The 16,335-nt window shown below is 51.9% G+C and overlaps 1 long non-coding RNA gene across 2 annotated transcripts; it reads right to left on the bottom strand.

Moving 5' to 3' along the window:
* Positions 1-771: 771 nt before the first annotated feature.
* On the bottom strand, positions 772-6,471 carry LOC147575821 (uncharacterized). 2 transcript variants are annotated; one of them, XR_015241975.1, is made up of 5 exons: positions 5,954-6,471; positions 5,611-5,745; positions 5,263-5,448; positions 1,846-1,937; positions 772-1,550 (listed from the first exon to the last, which is right to left on the bottom strand). It is a non-coding gene; the product is annotated as an uncharacterized LOC147575821 (long non-coding RNA). The 2 variants fall into 2 exon arrangements; XR_015241974.1 differs by lacking the exon at positions 5,954-6,471 and having other exon boundaries at positions 5,611-5,789.
* Between the last annotated feature and the right edge of the window lie 9,864 nt (positions 6,472-16,335).

Below are 16,335 nucleotides of genomic sequence, written 5' to 3'. Positions count from 1 at the left end.
ACCTTGGTTCCCAAACCCACTCCAGGAATCCAAGAAAAATACCTTCCCTGTGTCTATCCTTCCCCACAAGGGTCTGGCTTCCACTCAGAGCTCAGGAATCTGAGCCTTCAGACTTCAGCAAGTCCTTTGAACAAACGTGCCGATTCCCCCATTTCCCCTTCCAACTGCCCCACTGGGAAAGTAGTAACGAAGGCCCTGCTCTCATCGGCCAAGTTTTCAGGTGTGTGAGGACCCATCCCGGACAGAGACCCCAGAGCCGTGACTCCAAGGACCTCGTATGAACAGGGTTCAACCTTCTAAGGGACCCAGAGTTTTTCTGACTCAGAGGCCAGCTCCAGGGTCCCTGCTCATTTGGTGCCCTGGAAGACTTAGGAATCTAGCTTGGGACAAAATGCTGTGGGTCCTGCAGGTTTGAGGCTCTGAACGAGAACCTGAGCTCCTCAGGGGCTGGCTTCATATCTGATGATGCTAATGCCCGTCCCGACCTGCGTGTGGTTCTTCCTCTCACCGCCAATAAGCGATTCTCAGACACCAGCTGGGTGTACTACAATTCGACTCAATTCTGACGCCCTCTACCTGGGGTAGATGGTGTCAGATCCCACAGGGTAAGGGCTCAGTCCCACAGAACTGCCCCCCACTTCAGATGCCTGTCGCAAGCCCAGGCTGTTACCTGTGCCTCTGACCAACTAGCTATAGATCAGAGGTTCCGGTGACCCCGTCCTTGGGTTTGATCAATTTGCTAGAGCCTCTCACAGAATTCAGAGAAAAACATCTCATGTACTAGATCACCGATTCATTATACAAGGAACAGTCAGATGGAAGAAACACGTAAGGCAAGGTATGGGGAAAGGGTGAGGAGGTCCCGTGCCCTCTCTGAGGATACCACTCTCCCCAAATTCCCATGTGTTCACCAACCAGGAAGCTCTCCAAACTCTGCCTTTTGGTTTTGTTTTTTTAATTTGAGAGAGACAGAGAGAGAGGCAGCGCCAGTGGGGGAGGGACAGAGAGAGAGGGAGACGCAGAATCCGAAGCAGGCTCCAGGCTCCGAGCTGTCAGCACAGAGCCCGATGTGGGCCTCGAACTCATGAACCATGAGACCATGACCTGAGCTGAAGTCAGACGCTCAACCGACTGAGCCACCCAGGCGCCCCTCTAGCAATGTTTTTAGAAAGTCCTTGGTTTGGGCAAAATTTACAAGAGTAAGTAATTTAACTGCAACCTTCCTTCCAGTGCACTTCCTTCATATGGAATGGGGCTGGCTGCGGGTAATTTGGGGACCTGGCAGGTAGGACGCTGAGATAGGGAGACATGAGTTTGGGTTTGGTGGAGTTCCTTTCTGTGGTCACAGGCCCTCCGCGGGGACCGATGATGCGGTGACACTCTGCGAACCTGGCCCACAAAGGGCCACCTGCCACCCCACCTGCCCCAAACCACAGCTTGAGGCCAGCATCAACCTGCTGTGGCATTGAGGACCGTGTCAGTCGATGGGGCGAGGAGGCTTCGTAGACTAAGTTTTGAAACATAATTAGGAAAACATTCGTTGTAGAAAACTGCAAAATACAGGGGAAGGGGGAAATCGCATTAAAAGAAAATCCTCGTAATCTCCCCCATTTGGTTGTGTGCCCTTCTAACACTTATTTAAGTGTATGCCCATTTTAAACAATAAAATTGGGACCCTGCCGATTTTGTGGTTTAATATCCTGGTTTTATGTGAGATGCCTCGTGGGCATTTCCCTCGATCGGTTCAAGATGCTTCAGTACATACGTCTAGTGGTTGCTCAGTGGTCTATGCTACACCACGCAGCGTAGCTTATCAAACTGGGCTAGCCTCGACCCATGACTTACCTCTTCCAATTTAGGCTTATCATAAATAGCACTACGGTGTCCTTGTGCATCCATTCCTGCAGGCTCGTTCATTATTCCCTTAAGATAGATTCCTGGAAGCAAAATCACAGACAGGGCACTGTTATGGCTTTGGGGTTTAATTGTCTAAATTGCTCTCGGAAAAGTTTCCCCGTTTCCCTCCCCCCCCCCCGCCCCCCACCGGGACGCTGGGAGGCTGCCCACACCGCTAGTCTTCTCAGTCCAGAGTTGCGTGTTAGCTTCTTAAATATCGCCAATTTGATACGCGACGAGCGCCAACTCTCAGTGCCTACATGGCCGTGACTTTGATCACGAACAGTGTTAAACATTTTTCACGTGTTTTGGTTTGTGTGTTTATTTCATGTCCTTTGTGCTTCTACAGAATATGTATCTTAAATCGTGATTTGTTTCGGGGGGCCACCTGGGTGGCTTAGTTGACTGAGCATCTGACACTTGATTTAGGCTCAGGTCATGATCCCAGGGTCATGGGATCAAGCCCCGCGTCGGACTCTGTGCTGAGTGTGGAGCCTGCTTGGGATTCTCTGTTTCTCTCTCTCTCTCTCTCTCTCTCTCTGCCTCTCTCCCCCACTCATGCACTCTCTCTCTCTCTCTAAAATAAAACAATATGTATCATTATGATTTGTTTGTACATGTCCGTTGCCTGCTTTCCTATTGGGATTTTTTAAGGTCAGTTTTTTTTCTGTTTTCTTTAGTCATGACTATACTAACCATTTCTCTGACCGCGGGGAGTATCTTCCCTGTCAATTGTTTGCAAATGAACTGAGGGCTGGGTGCCACCACTGCTAACATTTCCATCTTCGTGGTGGATGGACGGCCGCTTTGTCCTCACTGAACAGATCTATCCGGGGCACCAATATCTTTTTTTCAAACGGGGTTTGAAGGGCAGTAAGAGAAAAACTGACCCGTGACGGGCACTTCAGTCCGCCAAAACCTCTACTAGTTCAAGCGCAGGACTGATTCACCAACACGGCCCTTCTTTCCAAGGCGGTCAGCCGTGCATGCTTTCTCCAGGATCTCCTCTTCACGGCCGCCTCGGGGACCTCACTCAAGGCTCCCCTGCTGACGACCCGATGGGGGGCTCCTGCGAGAGGAAAAGCCAGCCTCCTTGGCAGGACTCAGAAAGCCTTTCCTGATCTGGCCCCTGCCTGCCTCTCTGGCCTCATCTTCCCCTAGCCCCCGCTCAGCCTAAGTGCCCCGGTGCCGTGCTGCTTACGGGTGGAAAGACCTTCCGCCTTAGCACATCAAACTGTCCACCTTCCAGAACTGATTCTGGGCAACTGCCGCTTCCAGCAGCCCCCTCCCCCTGCACCGCAGCACACAACCCCACCACCCTTGCCGCACTCGTCACAGCGGATCTAGGAGCTTGCTCAGCTGTCTGTGTCGGCCCATACTCTGTGACCTCTGCTGGCTCTTCTCTCTTTAGTGCCCACTCAACATTTAGCAGGTGTGCCCCACATATTCCCGGGACGAAGGAGGAGAGGGAGAAGGCGGGGGCGGGGCACCCAGTGTGGATCCTGCTGGGGGCTGGGACAGGGGCAGCGTGTGCCGGGTTGGCCTACATTTCTCGGCAGTGCTTTATGGGGGACCCGCAGGGCTGGCCCAGCCCCCAAGGCTGCATCTCCTGTCGGCACCCGGACTCCTGCCTGCCGGCTGTGCACGGTTCCCGTGGGTCCCCTGGCCTCCTTGCCTGCCCAGGTGGCTGCTGCTCTGGGCCGAGTGCTGGAGGTACAGGGGAGGCTCCATGAAACAAAGCAGGGTGAGGGTCCTTCCCCATCCTGCCCCGGGTTCCGATGCTCTCCTGAGTCATTTTTCCTTCAGGCCACAGTTCCCCCCTAGGGCCTCTTTATACCAAGATCTGACCTTATTGGCTAATTACGGTAGCCATCCCATGAAGCGGATCTATTCTGGGGAGTCAGGAGGCCAAAACTTGGGGGCACAGAAGGAGCACACCATCGCACACGGCAGCGGCACAAGCCCATGGGCCATTTCAACCTCGGCTCTGCCATGAGTGACCGTGTTTGTCGTCCCTACAGCAGCTGCTCACCGGCGTCCGTCTGCACCGGAGTCGTCTGGGGCTTTTACTGAACTGCGGGTGCCGGGGGGTCCTCCCCTAGATTCTGCCCAGGTGCTCCCAGGAACTCCGATGCAGACGGCCTGAGGACCACACATGGGGAGACACCGCCTTCCCTCCGTGGAACAGGCCGGCGGCCTCGCATCACCAGGGACCTGGTTACAAGCCAGAATCTCTGACCATCTCAGATCTACTGAATTCGAATCGGCATCTTGGTTAAAAACAAATGCTTATTTATTTATTCAATTTTTTTTTTGAGAGAGAGAGAATCAGAGCGCAAGTGGGGGAGGAGCAGAGAGAGAGAGGGAGACACAGAATCGGAAGCAGGCTCCAGGCTCCGAGCTGTCAGCACAGAGCCCGACGCGGGGCTCGAACTCACGGACCGCGAGATCATGACCTGAGCCGAAGTCAGCCGCTTAACCGACCGAGCCACCCAGGCGCCCCGGAAAGTGTTTATTTTTGAGAGAGAGCAGGCAAGCAGGGGAGGGGCAGAGAGAGGGGAACAGAGGATCCAAGTCAGGCGTACAAATGTGTTTATTTCCAGAGTAGAATTCTCAGTCGAGGAAACGGGGTATACTCCGTCTACCAGAGACAAGGATTCCTGACTCACGCGGGCGAGGAAGGAACAGGTACCGTCTCTGGAATATCGAACACTTTTCCTCAAGCGCGAGCTCAAAGACCAAAGGCCGTGGCTCCGTCATCGGTGATATTCTCACGTAGCATAAAAAAGAAAACACAGGCTGGGGCGCCTGGGTGGTTCAGTCCGTTAAGCGTCTGACTTCGGCTCAGGTCATGATCCCACGGTTTGTGAGTTCGAGCCCCGCGTCAGGCTCCGTGCTGACAGCCTGGAGCCTGCTTTGGATTCTGTGTCTCCCTCTCTCTCTACCCCTCCCCCGCTCTCTCTCTCTCTCTCAAAAATAAACATTAAAAAAATTAAAAAAAAAAAAAGATTCGCTGACCAAGTCTAATCCCACCTCCCCGCAGCCCTCCCCTGACCTGAGACGCTGAGGTTTCTGATAAGGATTGGGACACAGAGGAAGAAACAGTAGGAGAACATGCTCCAGGGGGAACCCCACTGAGGCTGTGTCTGTGGCCTTAAGGGCCGATCTGACAGGTGGCCCAACAGACCTCTGGCTCTACAATTTTGGGGGGGCTCAGTCTGCTGGCGACCTGGGCCATATTTGTAGCCGGACCTATGATGTCACTCCCATCGCATCCAAAACGCGCCAGATTAGGACAGGTCTGTTGGGGAGCGGGACCTGGAAACACGCTTCACCCCACTCTCGTCTGTGCCCTGAAAACATTACCCGTAAGCGAGCTGGGAGTCAGGGGAGTGTTTCATGCCGTCCTGTGGGGGTGAGCATCGACCAGCGGGTTCCTCCCAGGAGCCACGCGGCCAGGGATGGGGAAGGGTGTGGTAGACGAGGGCCAAGAGGACCAGGGATTTGTGGCCTGTTTCCCCTTCTCATAAAATAATAGGGTACGTTCTTTTCCTGTAGGAAAACTCAGAGCAAGTTTTTTTGCAAACGAACTCCAGGAGAAAATAGCTGGGCAGAGAAGCAGCTACGCCTTCCTCTTAGGATGATGCGCGAGAAATTGGCCACCCACCCACCCACCCACCCACCCACCAGTCTGCATCTAACAGGAATACTAACCATCCTTTTTCTTCACCACAAAAGCGCAGTGCCCCCAGATGCAATGACGTCATAACTTCCGGGAAGCATCTTTCTTGTTCGGGCTTGAAAACGTGCTTTTCTCCTTTCGTTAGATTTTCTGCGAGGAATTCTGACCTGCACAAGAGACAGATGCGGCAGCAACAAAGCAGGGGGGGAGAAGGCGGGGGCGGAGGGGGGGCTCCTATCACCTCGCTGCCTCCTGGTGGAACAGATGAGACACCACCCTTCCCCCCCCCACCATTCAGCCACACGTGTGCCCCACCCCCCACCCGGTGCATTAAAGGAGGGTCCAGACCAGAGGGCTCAGACAGCCCCAACTCACCCGGGGCCAGATGCCAAGCCCCTGAGTGAGATGAACCCGGATCCGTTTCCCCAGGGAGAGGCAGGCAGGGGGCTGGTTTTGTGTTTGTGGGATCGCAATGCCCCCTTACTCTTCATTTCCTGACCTGTTCCGCCGCCCCATCTGTACATGTGTTGTGCTGGCACACGGAGGGCCCAGCTCTGGCCGCCGGCTGCAGCGCCCCAGGATTCAGGCCGGAGGCCCCAGTGGTGCCCAGGGCGCTGGCTGGTGGGTAGGGCGGCTGCGCTTCTGCTCTTGCCTCCTGGCCCTTTAGACACCACTTTGGGGACAGGGACCAGGGACGGTGGTGCTGCAGGGAAGGGGCCAGGGAGGGACCAGGAGCCAGGCTTGCCGGGGAGTGGGGGTGGGGGGTGGGTGATCACTGTTGGCAAAGGAGGCTGAGGGTAGTGGCTGTCTCTCTGGGTGATGCTCTCTCTGGTGGGGCTGCTCTGTCCCTTCAGATCCCACCAGGGTCCTGCCTCTGGTCTGGCAGGCTCTCCCCTCCCCCCACCCCGCCCCAGCAAGGGAGCCTCACCTCATCCCTCACTCCACCCCATTCCTTCTGCTGGGACATGAAGACACGAGGTGATATGACCGGCAGTTAGCACCCTGTCCCCTGGCAGGGGGCAGGGGAGAGGCCGGGGCACCTCTGAGACCGCCTCCCCCGGTGTGTCAGGGCCGGGCTGATCCCCAGCGCCCCCGGGCCTGACTTCAGCCTTTCCGTCCCACTCAAGAGAGGTCACTGGCATCCAAGTCATTATCCCTAGGAGAGGGATAATCCTGCCTCCATACACTCCATCATTTATGACTTGGGAGTGTCACTCCCAGGACAACAAGTCACAGGTGGGGGCCTCCCCGGGAGAGGTTGCGATGGGCAGGGGGCCGAGCCACCCTGGCCCTCCCCCTGCACCCAGCGGTAGCAAAGTACTGGTGGGCAAGGGCTGCAGGGGTGACGCTGAGGCGGCTGGGAGGGAGGAGCAGGGAGAGGTGGGGGAGGGGCCCGGGGAGCAAGAGGATACAAATCCAAATCTGAGTTTTTCCTCATGCAGGGCTCAGAAATGCGCATCTGCAGAACTGGGACAGGTCACCTGGGGATTAAGGAACGGGATGAAGCGTCAGTTACGTCAGTCAGTTACGACCTCCTCCCCCAGCACTGCCTGGGTGACGTGTGACTGAGGCCTGGGATTGCCCAGCGTGCTGATCTCTGCCAGGAGCCATCGGTGGTGGGCGGCAGTGGGGGCTGGAGGGCCGCGAACCCCGGGCACCTGAGAGCCCCGGCAAGCTTCTGCCCGCCTCTGGGCTTGACGGGTCCTCCTGTGTCTACAGAGGGCTTCGGGGCTCAGCGCTCCCTGAGACCCTTCTAGCTTTAAGAGTCTGTGACTCTGGGGCGCCTGGGTGGCGCAGTCGGTTAAGCGTCCGACTTCAGCCAGGCCACGATCTTGCGGTCCGTGAGTTCGAGCCCCGTGTCGGGCTCTGGGCTGATGGAGGTAGGGCTAGCAGAAAAAAAAAAAAAAAAAAAACTTTTATTCTCATTGTTTTTTAAATGTTTTATTTATTTTTGAGAGAGCGTGAGCAGGAGAGGGGCAGAGAGGGGGCGGGGACAGAGGATCTGAAGTGGGCTCTGTGCCGACAGCAGGGAGCCCGATGCGGGCTCGAACTGACAAACCTTGAGATCATGCCCTGAGCTGAAGTCGGACAGACGCTCCACTGACAGCCACTCAGGGGCCCTGCAAAAAATAAATAAATAAATAAAAATATTTTTTTTTAATTCTATCTCTGCAAAGCCAAATCAGATCCGAAGGAGGAGAGGAAATGATTGCCTCATCAGAGGGAGCACAGGAAGGAGAGGATAAGGGCTCGCCAGGGAGGACACTTCCAGGACCTGTCCCGCCAGTACCTGGCTCCTAATAGTTGCTCAATAAATGTTTGCTGAATCGGATAGACATAAATAAAGCATCCCTAAAGAACTGTGCCTGTCATCCGCCCCCCAAACCATTCTCCTTTCTTACACCTTTATGGAATGCCCGCATTTTAGTTGAGCACAGGGCCGCTCAGAATAAAAATGACTTTTCTGGGTTACCCTTGAAGCGATGTATTTTGGCCAAGTTTTGACCAATGAAGCACTAAATAGCAGCTTCCAGGAGCTTTCCGTAAGACAGCTAGTCACGTCCTTTGCCTCCCTCCTTCCTGCTAGCTGGAATGTGTGTGTGATGACCGGACTTGTGCAGCCACATTGAACCACATTTCCATCATTGATGACGCAAATTAAAACCACGCGAAGCAAGAGAGATGGCCCTGGGTGTCTGAGAACTTTGTGGAGTAGAGCCACAATTCCAGTCCTGGATGGTCTATCCTCAGGCTTTTAGAGGAAAGAGAAAGACATTTTATCTTATTTAAGCCACTGCTATTTTGTGTCTCTTACTCACAACTGAACCTGATCCAAACTGGGGCACTATGCTTTGGCTGTCTAGAAGTCCTCAATAGTGCTTATTGAATGAATAAATGCCATGCTCATTATCGAAAAATAACAAAATCAAGAAAATATAGACAAACCAGAGAAAATTTGAGACTCATGTTAATAATCAGTAATAGCCAGCAACGCCTGGGTGGGTTGGTTGGTTAAGCGTCTGACTTCAGTTCAGGTCACAATCTCTCAGTTCGTGAGTTCGAGCCCCACATCAGGCTGTCTGCTGTCAGCAAAGAGCCCGCTTGGGATCCTCTGTCCCCCTCACTGTCCCTCCCCCCCACCCCCATGCTCTCTCTCTCTCTCAAAAATAAATAAACATTAAAAAAAGGTAATAATAACTGGGTATTAGCTGGGAGTGAAACAACCGCTGAGATACTAAATACCAAAATACCCCACAGAGAGAGAGCGTTTTCCTAGAACTTGGCAGCTAGCTCAGCTGTGCAAAACTGAAACCGTATTTTCTATAACCATGCTATACTTTTTCTTGAGTCCCTGTTTTCTCCCAAGAGCAAAAAGAATCTTGCCATTTCCGGGGGCGTCTGGGTGGCGCAGTCGGTTAAGCGTCCGACTTCAGCCAGGTCACGATCTCGCGGTCCGTGGGTTCGAGCCCCGCGTCGGGCTCTGGGCTGATGGCTCAGAGCCTGGAGCCTGTTTCCGATTCTGTGTCTCCCTCTCTCTCTACCCCTCCCCCGTTCATGCTCTGTCTCTCTCTGTCCCAAAAGTAAATAAACGTTGAAAAAAAAAATTAAAAAAAAAAAAAAAAAAAAAGAATCTTGCCATTTCCAGGTAAATTTCGTTAATGACTGTGAAGTCAGTCGAGGATTTAAAATCGGATGTTTCTGCCCTCCTCTCCCCTGGGGATGTGGCAAGGCCCTGGGGGGACTCAGGTGAGTGCTGATGAGGAGGTGCTGAGCTCAGTCCACCTGTGCCCACGTGGCCCTTCTGGGGGGACCTCATTCCCACAACTGTGCGTCCTTTCCAGCTCTGCGAGGAGCCACGACCTCCTCCCCAGGACCCCCAGCTCTCTCAGCACTTGTGGGGACCTCCCGGGGTCTCAGGAGCTTTCCCGGATCCAGCCTGACCACCTCACCCCCCTGAAGACCGCACTTAGATCCTGCTCCACGCTCTGGTTCGTGCTGGCCACGTCCCAGGGCTCGGGGGTCATTATCAACCTATCGAGGGGTCATGATCATGGCTCATTCAGCCTGGGTGTGCCTGCCACAGAGTTTCTCCTCTGAAACTGATGACATAGGTGGCCTCCCCACTACCCTACCATCCTAAACTTGGAAAACCTCTTTGCCTGCAGCCCCAAAGAGCTTGCCTGTCCTCATTCTGTGGTGAAGAAAATAAGCTATAGGTAAGCGTTCTCCCAAATGTCACTTGCAAGCGTCTTCCTGTCATTTATAGGCGAACTTCAAACAGCTCTTCAGTTCTTAGACCTTTCATCTCCCTTAAAGCCCGGCTCTTGCCAATTGAGATCCTCGGTTTTCAAGACATTACTCCTCTCTGATCCTCACAAGCCTATTTTCTTTAGTGTCAAGGCTAAGAATTTGATTGTTTTCTGACTCTGAACTTGGCCTCTAATGTTGGAAAGAAGGGCCATGGGATACAAAGGAATACCAAGAATAAACATGAGCAGCCTTTTAAAGGGGCACCTGGGTGGCCCAGTCGGTTAAGCATCTGACTTTGGCTCAGGTCAGGCCCTCACGGTGCATGAGTTCGAGCCCCACCTATAGAGCCTGGAGCCCTCTCCCGATTCTTGTCTCTCTCTGCTCCTCCCCCACTCACCCTCTGTCTCTCTCCCTCAAAAATAAACGTTAAAAAAAATTATTTTTAAATGAGCAGCTAATATTTCCAAAATGTTTTCCTACCGCATTAAGATAAATGAACTTTTCGTGTCTCAGAGAGCGCTCAGGGATGAAACAAAAAACAAACAAACAAACAAACAAACAAAAAGAATCACAAAGAAACCAGCCTCTCCTGAGGCTCTAAATTCCATGGCACCGCTCTCACCTCTGAGCTGTGGTCTTTAAGCCTATTTCAGCCAGTGTTCTATTGCCGCTGAAAGCCTCCTCTCAAATTATGCATTTGTCTTTGGGGACTTTGCTCAGTCCAGGACGCAACGTCCTCTTTAAGAGGGCTACCGGAGACAACTGCCTTTGGCCTCGCTTTACTGAATAATCGCACTTCTCTTTCTCACTGGATACCACGGACACTTTGAGTCACCGCTGCAGAACCTGCCAGGGATTTGTTGTACTCGGGTGTGATAAGATACACAGACGTGGAAATATCTGTCACGAAGGAAGCAGTCTTTATACCCATGGATTCCCTAGAAATGAGGGAACACCAGGTCAGTGAGGCGGTGGACGGAGCGCAGGTGACATTTCGTCGCCCGGAGCCTTCCCGGTGGCTTCCACTGAGGCAGGGTAAGCAGGTTTGGGATTGGCTAGTTTGAATAAGCTCGGCGGGTTTGGGGGCCTGGGGCAGGCAGGGCCTTCACTAGGTCATCAAGGCCCCAAGATGTGAAAACATCAGGATGAAGACGCGAGAGTCCTATACCTGCTCGCAGCTCCCTCTTCGCATAAGCTGTTGGTGAGCTCAGAATTACACTTCTGGGGGCGCCTGGGTGGCTCAGTCGGTTGAGCGTCCGACTTTGGCTCAGGTCACCATCTCACGCTCTGTGAGTTCGAGCCCCGCGTCGGGCTCTGTGCTGACTGCTCAGAGCCCGGAGCCTGTTTCAGATTCTGTGTCTCCCTCTCTCTGTCCCTCCCCCGTTCATGCTCGGTCTCTCTCTGTCTCAAAAATAAATAAACATTAAAAAAAAAAAAAAAAAAAAGAATTACACTTCCGGTTCATCTGAACCTGCCTGGCTAACTAATCTCACTCCTAGGTTTACCTTAGCTTCCCGACCCTCGATGCCCCAATTTCTTCACTCATTTCCATTTCATCTTTCAGAATCTTGCTCATCTTTCAGAATCTTGCGGAAGCTATCATAAAGGCATAAATCCCTTTTAGAACAAGACACTGTCGGCATAAATAAGTGAAGGAACCCCTGACGCTTCCTGCAAGGACTTGCACATCATGAATGCCGGCATATGGTCATTTTGTGAGAGGCCATCACGATCGCTGCACAGCGTGTCCCGTGGCTCGGGAAAGGGGCCCCGGAGCTAGAGCAGAGACGCTGGCCCATCTTCCCGCCAAGGAGACAGGCTAGGGTGCCTCAGTGCCGGCCAACTACCCATCTCGAGAAGCGGGACCAAGATCCGGACTGAGGAAGCCTAAAGCCACAATCTGTGCCTTTGACCCCCCGGGCAACTGCCTCAGGACGAGACTCTTGGCCCGGCCTCTTTTGGTTGAAAGCGACAGAAACCCAACTCGAAGCGGTTCAAGCCAAACAAACACCAGTGGGGAGGCATCTGTAGACCCCAGCAGGGAGGACGCACTGAGGTGTAGGAGCCCGGTCCCCAGATGCAGTCTGAGCATCGCCACCTGACTCTCCCTCCCCCAGCCCCCACCCCAGGGCCACAGCTTCCTGGATCCCCCCCCCCCACACCTGTTCGGCATCCCCAGGCCCAGAAGAAGCGAGCCTCCCTCTCTGAACACCACAGACCGGTCTAGGCAAGGACTCTCACTAGACGGGTTTGGATCACCGGCTCATCCAGGACCAGCCGTTGTTTCCAACTTGGCTCAAGCTGGCTCATGTGCCCGGTCCCTGTTTTGGGTGGGGGGGGGGGGAGGGAGGGGGACGGGTGACACACAGCAGTGTGAGTGACAGCGCAAGGAGGAAAGCAGGAGTCTAATCGATAGACCAAAACACAGGTGGTTACCAGGTTACCAGAAAGCGTCCACACCACTAACCGAGCAGCAGCTGCTTCACAGGAAAGACACCTCGGTCCGCACCTTCCCAAGCTGTGAGCAGCTCTTCTCCTTCCCCCGAGCCGAACGGGGCACATGTGGGCGATTTCAGCACTCGGGTTCTCACGCTGGAGGTGACAGAGGGACGCGGCGTGTGCTCTGCTAGTAAATCCTTCCATTGGGAAAAGGCTCTTTCAATTAAGGCAAAGACATGCCAGACGACCATGGGTGCTGAGGCAGGGCCCTTAGGAACCCGGGGCTTTGACAATGAACCAGAGACACACTGATGTGATGGCTTCCCACCGGAGCTAAGACGCCTCCCTGGACGGCTTCCTGGGTTTCCCATGCAGACTGTGCCAAATGTGGTCCCAGTATCAGGCCAGGCGTCTCAATATTTTCTCCCAAATACACGGTTGCCCTACAAGTGGCCCCGAGTGACGGGTAGTGTGACGGTCACCAAAGTCCCCCGGGACTCGCACAACACCTCCTTGCCTACCTACGGTCCCAGGGGTAGGCGCTTCCTTGAGATTAAGCTCTACCTCGTGAAATACACAGGGACCAAGTGAGGCAGACCCACAATGCTCCCATCCTTCCAATGAGGCCATATCTGTCCCTCGGACCTGGGCAGACAAGGACCTTGACACCAGTTCACGGGGAAGGAGAGTTCAGCCCAGGGATGCAGCCGTGGCAAAGCAGGCACCCGGGCCCTGGGGCCCCTCAGATGTTCTGTGTGGCTCCGCAAAGAGGGACACGTTATCTGGCTTCTTGAAAACCGCATTTGATCTTAGCCGAAAGGCCGAGAAGCGATGGCTTCTTGAAACTGAAATCAGACTCACGAACGGTATCTGTCAAGGGAAGGTTTAGAAACGAAAAGGGTTCCAAACGCAAAAAAAGAGGTTTTTAAAAATATATTTATTTGTTTATTTTGAGAGAGAGAGAGGAGGAGGAGAGGGAGGGAGAGAGAGAGAGAATCTGCACTGTCAGCGCAGAGCCTGACGTAGGGCTCGATCTCACAAACCGTGGGATCGTGACCTGAGCCGAAACGAAGGCTTGGACGCTCAACCGACTGAGCTACCCAGGTGCCCCCCCAAAAAGAAGTTTATTTATGCAAAAGGGACAAGGGAGTCAGACTTCAGCAACACTATCTCATCCAACAATAGAAAAACAAACAACAAGCAAGTATCTAACATTAAAGACGCTACAAGATGACCATGTTTATGTCTGTGTTTTCACGGTGGAAAAACTAACTGTTTCTGTTTAGTTGTTAGTTTAGTTTAGTTTAGTCTGTTTAGTTAACTGTTTCTGCCCAGAGTCTAGACTTACAAGAAACGCTCAAGATTTGGTTCTTTGGGGGCCAAAACTCGACAGAGTATCTGTATTATTTTTATTTTGCGTGAGGGTACAGAGTGTTTTTCCTCCCTGGCTGTGGAAAACGATCCGCACACACATTGATAACGGAGGCTGAGCCAAGTGCCGGAGTCCACGGGATGAATCATTTGTTTACATTCCGGTCCATCTCTCAACCAGGCCCCTCAAAGACATGATCAAAATCAGTACCACTCCTAAGGGAGCACTCTTCTCCTCTACTCCAATCAGGAGGGCCATAGGGCCATAAGGAAAAGTGGCTTCCACAAAAATGACACACGTAATCTTCCCCTAAAAAGATGAAATAGTGCTGAAGCTGGCTTAATTCTATTTCTTTCAGCTTTTTTCTTATTCTCTGAACATCCTCTGAGATACATGAAGCATTACATCTGTTGAACTGGGTTTTTTCTTTTTAATGTTTATTCATTTTTGAGAGAGAGAGAGACAGAGCATGAGCAGGGGAGGGGCAGAGAGAGAGAGGGAGACACAGAATCCGAAGCGGGCTCCAGGCTCCGAGCCGTCAGCACAGAGCCCGACGCGGGGCTGGCACTCACAGACCGTGAGATCATGACCCGAGCTGAAGTTGGACGCTTAACCGACTGAGTCACCCACACACCCCTACATACGTTGATCTTCACGAAGGAGAAGAATGACTATCTTGAAATACTATTCTTGGTACTTCCTTCCCGCCCTATGACTCTTTAATCAATAAGAGGCTGAGTTTTGCTGCATCAGGAGAGGCTGAACTGAGAGAGAATATTCTTGCCTTTGACTTCTAAACTGGGGTCTTGGAACCCATGCCGGAGACACAGTACCAAAAGTCAAGGGTTTTATTTGCAAATATCTCACTTGCTGAATAAGAACAAGAAAGACACTGGAGTCTCGTGAAGGACTCGGAGTAAAAGCTTGCACCCGCACACACACACAAGACACACGCACACGTGCACAGGCATTCACACACACGAACACACACTTGGAAGAGTCTGTTTTCCCACCACTCCAAGAAGACAGAACTTCCTGTTGGGAACGTGAGCCTGTTTTGCCAACAACACCCAATTTCTCTCTCTCTCTCTCTCTCTCTCTCTCTCTTTGTTCATGTAACATCTTTTTTTTTTAAGTTTTTATTTTAATTCCATTTAGTTAACAATACAGTGTTATATGAGGTTCAGGTGTACAACACAGTGATTCAGAAATTCCATACATCACCCTGTGCTCATCACGACAAGTGCACTCCTTTTTTTTCTTTAATTTTTTTAAACGTTTATTTATTTTTGAGACAGAGAGAGACAGAGCATGAACAGGGGAGGGGCAAAGAGAGAGGGAGACACAGAATCTGAAACAGGCTCCAGGCTCCGAGCTGTCAGCACAGAGCCCGACGCGGGGCTCGAACTCACGGACCGTGAGATCATGAACTGAGTCGAAGTCGGATGCTTAACCGGCTGAGCCACCCAGGCGCCCCACGACAAGTGCACTCCTTAATCCCCATCCCCTATTCCGCTCATCCCCCTCCCACCTCCCCTCTGCAACCACCAGTTTGTTCTCCATAGCTAAGAGAACTGTTTCTTGGTTTGTCTCTCTCTTTTTCCCCTTGGCTCACTTGTTTTATTTCTTAAGTTCCACCTATGAATGAAATCATATGGTGTTTGACTTTCTCTGACTGACTTATTTCACTTAGCATTATACTCTCTAGTTCCATCCATGTTGTTGCAAATGGCAAGGTTTCGTTCTTCTGATGGCTGAGTAATATTCCAGTGTGTGTGTGTGTGTGTGTGTGTGTGTGTGTGTGCCATTTCTTCTTTATCCATTCATCAGTCAATGGACACTTGGGCTACTTTCATAGTTTGGCTATTGTAGATAATGCCGCAATCAACATCAGGGTGCACGTATCCCTTTGAATTAGTGTTTTTGTATACTGGGTATACCCAGCTAGATAGTGGGGTAGTTCTATTTTTAATTTTTTTGAGGAACCTCCATACTGTTTTCCATAGCGGCTGCACTAATTTGCTTTCCCAACGACAATCCAGGAGCTTTCCTTTTTTTTTTTTTACCACATCCTGTCCAACACCTGTTTTTTCTTGTGTTGTTGACTGTAGCCATTCTGACAGGTGTGAGGTGATATCTCACTGGAGTTTTGATTTGCATTTCTCTGATGAGCATCTTTTCATGTGTCTGTTGGCCATCTGGCTGTCTTCTTTGGAAAAAATGTCTATTCGTGTCTTCTGCCCATTTTTAATTGGATTATTTGTTTTTTGGGTGCCGAGTTCTGTAAGTTCTTTATAAATTTTGGATACTAACCCTTTATCAGGCAAGTCATTAGCAAATATCTTCTCCCATTCCGTGGGCTGCCTTTTAGTTTTGTTGATTGTTTCCTTCACTGTGCAGAAGCTTTTTATTGGGATGAGGTCCCGATGGCTTATTTGTGCTTTCATTTCCCTTGCCTCGGGAGACATGTATCTAGAAAAAAACTGCCCTGGCCAATATCAAAGAAGTTACTGTCTGTTCTCTCTGCTAGGATTTTTATGGTTTCAGGTCTCACATTTAGGCCTTTGATCCATTTTGAATTTATTTTTGTGCATGATGTAAGAAAGGGATCCAGTTTCTTTCTTTTGCATGTTGCTGTCCAGTTTTCCCAACACTGTTTGTGGAACAGACTGTCCTTTTCCCATTGGCCACTCTT

The sequence above is a fragment of the Puma concolor genome, chromosome D2 (assembly GCF_028749965.1).
Source record: "Puma concolor isolate L17-30 chromosome D2, mPumCon1.1.hap2, whole genome shotgun sequence".
NCBI lineage: Eukaryota > Metazoa > Chordata > Mammalia > Carnivora > Felidae > Puma > Puma concolor.
Note: the sequence above shows the minus strand (reverse complement) of the source record. Positions and strands in the feature narration are given on the sequence as shown.